Source organism: Manis javanica, chromosome 15, assembly GCF_040802235.1.
Source record: "Manis javanica isolate MJ-LG chromosome 15, MJ_LKY, whole genome shotgun sequence".
NCBI lineage: Eukaryota > Metazoa > Chordata > Mammalia > Pholidota > Manidae > Manis > Manis javanica.
Window position 1 is genome coordinate 23,091,507 of NC_133170.1, and position 5,121 is coordinate 23,096,627.

The following is a 5,121-nucleotide window of genomic DNA, read 5'->3' on the forward strand; positions in this document are numbered from 1 at the left end:
CTGTTCCTCGAGGTGGCCTAGGGCCCTCCTTCACCCCGGCCAGGAATATCCTGGCCATCTCCTCCCTCTGCTTCTTGTTCTCCCTCTTCTGAAATTCTCTGTCTTCCTTCCTATTTTTCTGCTGCATTACCCATTTCTCTTTCCTCAGCCTTTCCTCTCTATCCTCTGGAGTTTCCCTAGCATTGAAGACCTTCTCCGCCTGCTGCAGCAGCTCTCTAATAGAGATCTCCCCCAGGTCCTCCCACTTGTGGAGTTTCCTCCGGATATCGGGGGCTGCCTGGTTGATGAATGAGAGGACTACAGCTGATCTATGTTCCTCTGCTTCCGGGTTTATGGGGGTATACTGCCTGTAAGCGTCAAACAACCTTTCCAGATACGCGGCTGGGCTTTCCATTTCCCCCTGAACAATAGTTTTTACCTTAGCCAGGTTAGTGGGCCGTCTGGCTGCTGCCCGGAGACTGGTCATCAGAGTCTGGCAGTAGACCCGGAGACGCTCCCTACCTTCTACAGTCCCTAAGTCCCAATCCGGGTGCGTAAGTGGGAACACCTCATTGATGATGGGCTGGAGGGTAGTGGGTCTTCCATTCTCTCCGAGGACATTTCTCCTGGCCTCATTGAGGATACGCTCTCTCTCTTCTGTTGTGAAGAGAGTGCGGAGCAATTGCTGGCAGTCGTCCCATGTGGGACGATGGGTAAACATAATGGACTCCACCAGACCTATAAGACACTTGGGGTCCTCTGAGAAGGGAGGGTTCTGAGTCCTCCAATTATAGAGGTCACTAGATGAAAAGGGCCAGTATTGATATTGTTGAGCGATGCCTGTACCGATGGCACGCACAGGCAGAACCGGCACTGCTCCTTCTGAGGTGGAGAGGGAGCCTCCCCTTCTTGTTCCCTGGCCCCCCGAGGCCTTAACTGCATTCCTCCCGCTCTACTTGGCACCCAGCGTGGTGCCAGGATGGGGGAGTGTGGGGAAGCTCTTTCCGGCCTCCTGCCTCCCTCTGCTGAAGAGTCTGGGGAAGCTGCAGCCACCTGGTTCCCGCTGGGTTCCCCAGCCTTGTTTTCTATCCTCCCGGCAGCTTCACCCCTTTCCTCCGCATACAGGGGTGGCTGCTCAATTGGCAGAAGGGGGTAAAGAGGAGAACTGTCAAGGAGGACAGGTGGCGCACTCGGGCTTTTGGCCCTGTGATTAGGGGACTTTAAATCTTCCTGGATAACTAAGACGGAGGCTCTTGGTGGGTTGGTGTGAGGTTTCTCCACCAAAAAGGGCCTCAGCCAGGAAGGGGGATTCTTAGCCAAATTTTCCCAAACAAGGATATAGGGAAGTTGGTCAGGGTGGCCCTCAGGGTTTGGCCGGGAGATAACGGCTTTGACCTTGTCAATAAGGTCCATGGAAAGAGAGCCCTGGGTCGGCCAGCCTACTCCAAAGGGAGGCCACTTGGCCAAGCAAAAAGCATCGAGCCTACCTTTCTCGATGCTAAAACCCATATTCAGGGCCTGTTTCCTAACCTTCGGAAAGTGGGAAAGGATCAGACCTTTAGGAGTAGCCTGAGTCTGGCCCATAGTGAAAAATACGAGGAAGACAAGGGTAAAAGGTAGAGATGCCACTCTAACAAGATGACTGGTGTATGTGCTTGTGAATGGGTGCCTGTTTTTGCACAGTTTTTCTTCTGAGGGGGACGCGAATTTATCTGAGATTCGCGGCTGTGACCCCCTTATCCTGTCACGGGAGTCTTCTAGCGGCGGGCGCCCTAATGGCTCTTAATTGCCTGACCCGTGCCCGCGGGGAATCATTTAGTGGCAGAGAGGAGGAATGGAAAGAACAGGGGAACCTTAGAACAGGGAGACTTAAAATAAAAAGCACAGAAAGAAATATAAACCGAAACCAAAACACAATAAAACAATCAATGATAACACTAAGCACACACACCACATCTGATCGCACTCGTTTGGACCGGTCCTTCTTTCACTCTGGTGCGCACCACACTCACCACTTTCAGGATCCTCAAAAACTCTCGTGATTCTCCTGAAAGGTGTCCACTCAGACTGCCGCAGGTTGACAAGCTCGATCCCTTCCTCCTCAGGCGCCAGGTTCCTGCCGTTTGGACTTGCTTTCCTAAGGCCGAGTCACTCGGACCCTAGGGCCAGGATTAGTTGCCTGGACTTCACCCAGGGTCACTAACCCGGGGACCGGGACTACCAACCCGGACTTTCTCACTTGGGGTCACTAACCCGAGACCATGCACGGGCTGGTGACTCCTGCTTTATAATGGATTTATGCAGACATGAGGGGATGACCCTCGAATTACACCGCCCCATCCGGACAATTAGACCTTGCTTCCAACCATCCTTTGTTCTCAGGGAAGCTGCACGGATCCCAGACAAGCCCCCAAATGTTAGGGTCCAGGACTCCGGGGTTTCCCAGAGAACAAGACACATGGACACAGAGATGAAAATCCAAGCAAAGCCTTTATTCAGCCAGCAAGCTGGGGTCGGCAGCACCTCCCCTGACACACAGGCCGAGTCCGAGCTGCCGACCCCCAAGCAACTTTAGGTATGGTTTATATGGGATTTCTATAGTCATTGCACCAGAGCCTGCACATTACCCCAACCAATGAATTTGAAACACATTCTATACTTTGGCCAATAAAACTGGAACAGGGATACACCAGGTGCCTGACCTTTGCACAAGCATTCCTATGTGACTTATCACGAGTTTCGACCCCAGGGGGGTTGTTTACTTCTAGTTATCTAACTTAGGGCAGGGTCCAGGAATGTTAGCCTCATGTAGTTTCTACGAAAACTGGGTGGCTCTGCCCTGTTCCCTGCATTCCTCTACAATTTACAAAGTATTTCCTTTTTTTGAAAATAAATATGTGCATGGCAAAATTTTTAGAAAATGAAGAATGTAAGTTGGAAAATGAAAATCTCCATAGTCTAACTATCATGAAATAACCATTGTTAATTTACTTAAATGTTATATTACTTTAAGTATATAACTTGGATGTAATATTTTTGAACTTCAGATATATATTTCTTATAAAGAAGCTACACCAACTCTTAAATAAATAATTCTAAATGAAAAAAAGAAAAAACCTACATATCTCTTAATTATCATTAAGTTTAGTTTTGCTTATAGTAGAATACCTCCAATTTAACATAAAAGGAGAAGACATCAGTGATGTATAAATGTGTCAATTTATTAACAAATTCCTGAACCAATAATTAACTTTTTAAACTAAGGTTGTTTTTACTATAATCCTGCAAGAAAAATAAGAAAAGCAGTGCTGGAGAAACATTACCCAATAGAACCTACAAATAACTTTTAAGAAATATAGAAGTTTCATGGAGTAAATTCTAGTTATTTCCTCTTATAAATCCAAAAAGATTACAAACCAATTCAGAAAAATATTTGTACTTCAGTTCTATCATGAATTCCCTAATGGCTGGTTGGTTATTTCTAATATTGTATTATTTCTTCAGGATTATAGCACATTGTTTATTTCTCAGTTTTTTCCTTTACTTAATGTTTATTTAACATTGACTATATGCCAAACTCTGTATAAACCTCTGTTTTTGTGATCTGATTGGAAACCATCCAGTCAGGGAAGTTCTGTGGTTACCTCCAGTTTACATCTTAAGGTGGCACATTATGTTTCACCCTACTTAGCGCTACTTGAATTTACACATTTATTATTATTTGTATTTTTGACAAGTGTAATTTCCTGCTTCTTCACAAAAGAATTTAGATTACACAAAAGCTGGGACTTCATCACTGTGTCCTCATTTCTTAGGAGAGTATTGCCACTGGATACTCAAAGCATTTTGTGAAATGAATGAGTGACTTCAATGGCTCTTATAATGGCTAAGCCCTCAAAAATTGCATTTGTGACATTTTAATTAGATATGAGATTCCTGTTTTCTCATCAATGATTTTCTACATTACTTTTGTCATTTCAGATAACTTTCTTCAGAATCAGACCAGACCATGGAAAATAGGAATAATGTTACTGAATTTATTCTGTTGGGAGTTTCTAAGAATAAGAAAGTTCAGATTTTCTGCTTTCTATTTTTCTTACTCTGTTAGTTGGCTATTTGGTTGGGGAATTTGATTATCATGGTCTCTATCACGTGCAGTCAGTTAATTAACCAGCCCATGTACTTCTTCCTTAATTACCTTGCCCTCTCAGACCTCCACTGTGACACCCAAACTAATGACCGACCTACTGACAGACAGGAAGGTCATTTCCTATAAAAACTGCATAACAGCATTTTGTCACACACTTCTTTGGGGGATTGAGGTCTTCAGCCTCACAGGAATGGCCTGTGACCGCTATGTGGCCATCTGCAAGCCGCTCCACTATGCCATCATCATGAATAGGCAAAGGTGTAACTCAATTCTAATGTCCTCATGTGCAGGGGGGTTTTCTGCATTCTCTTGGCCTGTTTCTTCTTACTATTTTTTCATCTTTCTGTGGGCCCAATGAAATAGATCACTATTTCTGCAACGTATATCCTTTGTTGAAACGAGCTTGCACTGATACACACAAAATTGGTTTATTAGTCACTGCCAATTCCAGCCTGATGAGACTGGTGATCCCCATGGTTTTGATGGCCTCCTACTTTGTGATATTACGTAACATGAGAGCATATTCTGTAAAAAGCTGCCACAAGGCTCTTTCCACTTGCAGTTCCCACATCATAGTTGTAATCCTGTTTTTTGTACCTGTCATCTTTGTTTACATTAGACCTGCCACAATTTTACCAGTAGACCAAGTGTTGACACTCTTCTACACAGGTATCATCCCCATGCTCAACCTTCTTGTTTACAGATTAGAAACACGGAGATGAAACAGGCCATAAGGAGAACCCGGTGCAGTAAAAGCTTTTGGGAAAGGAAGCCAGTGACTGGAAGGCTGTTCATCTTGTGATGTGAATGGCTATCTTCTCATCACTCCTGCCCTCTTTGATTCCCTCCTAACAATGGGAAATCAGGCAGAATGTGTAAAAGCCGAGCCTTCAACCACTGCTTGTCCTCAGCGGTTTTCCTCTGTCCTGATGTGCTTCCCTTGTTTTCATTCATCATTAACTTTTACTCCATGAAAGTTGGGGTCATGTCAT

The 5,121-nt window shown here is 45.0% G+C and overlaps 1 pseudogene; it reads left to right on the forward strand.

Moving 5' to 3' along the window:
* The first annotated feature begins 4,117 nt into the window (after nt 1-4,117).
* Nucleotides 4,118-4,851, forward strand: LOC118972829 (olfactory receptor 4P4-like; annotated as a pseudogene).
* Nucleotides 4,852-5,121: the final 270 nt, after the last annotated feature.